The sequence below is a fragment of the Dreissena polymorpha genome, chromosome 2 (assembly GCF_020536995.1).
Source record: "Dreissena polymorpha isolate Duluth1 chromosome 2, UMN_Dpol_1.0, whole genome shotgun sequence".
Classification (NCBI taxonomy): Eukaryota; Metazoa; Mollusca; class Bivalvia; order Myida; family Dreissenidae; genus Dreissena; species Dreissena polymorpha.
The window spans coordinates 61,899,729-61,900,742 of record NC_068356.1 but is presented as its reverse complement, the minus strand read 5'-3'; positions in this window follow the sequence as shown (position 1 = coordinate 61,900,742).

The window sequence follows — 1,014 nt, the reverse complement described above, 5'->3', positions numbered from 1 at the left end:
AATGTAATTTCAATGTGGATTTTAAGTAGGCTTAGTTAGGCCTCAAATGATGCTTTTTATCATTTTAGATATTTAATAATCAAAAGCGGCATTCATGAATTACCATGGGAATAGCCGACACGCGAAAATATCGGGTTTGGGTATAAGTTAAAAAAGAAAAAGAAATGCAGTTTCAGTGAATTAATTTTAAAAAAAGACAAACAAATGCAGTTTCAGTGAATTAGTAATCCAGTCTTACGGTAAGATATTATCGTCAGGGAAATTCTATAAAAGAGGATAGTGCCACTGAATAGCGATATGTTGTTATCAATTGTTTGGCAGTGTACATCCGAACAGAGGTGTTAGAAATGTGAGCAAGTGCCTTAGGTACTTAGTATTAATTTGCATGCATACAACAACAAATCGATTATGTTTTTGCCACGGCTTTTATCAACTCATCACCAGCTTTTATAAAGTATTATTTTTCATTCAGCAAAATAACACATTTTACGACGAGCTTTTTTAAAATTCACAAACACAAAGCCACGTTTTCAAGAATATGATTACTTGATTCGTAACAACCAAGACGTGATGTGACTGGTGAGCAATGTATTTTATTTTATTTTCAATTTTGGAAAGGTGCTCAACTTAAAAAAATTAAAAAACACATAATAATATTTTATTGACCAAAATTAATGTCCGCAATAGCATCAGGACTTGTTTATTTTTCAAAACTTGTTGAAAATTATTCGGCGACGCTTTACATGCATGTCACAAAAAGAGACTTCATTGTGCTTGAAATGTCACTTGAGTTGTATAGCAACTGAAAGACGGTCACAGATTTTCATCGCATTCGTGCATAATGTGAACAGAGCCTTAGATACAGCACCTTGATATATAAAACTTGACACAACTTAAGTCAGTAATGTTACATTTGAACTTAAAGAATAAGCATTTATATTTGTTTGATTGGAGTTCAAGTTATATGTATAAAATCGATTACAGTTCCAATTTTCTAATATGTTCTATTAGTCG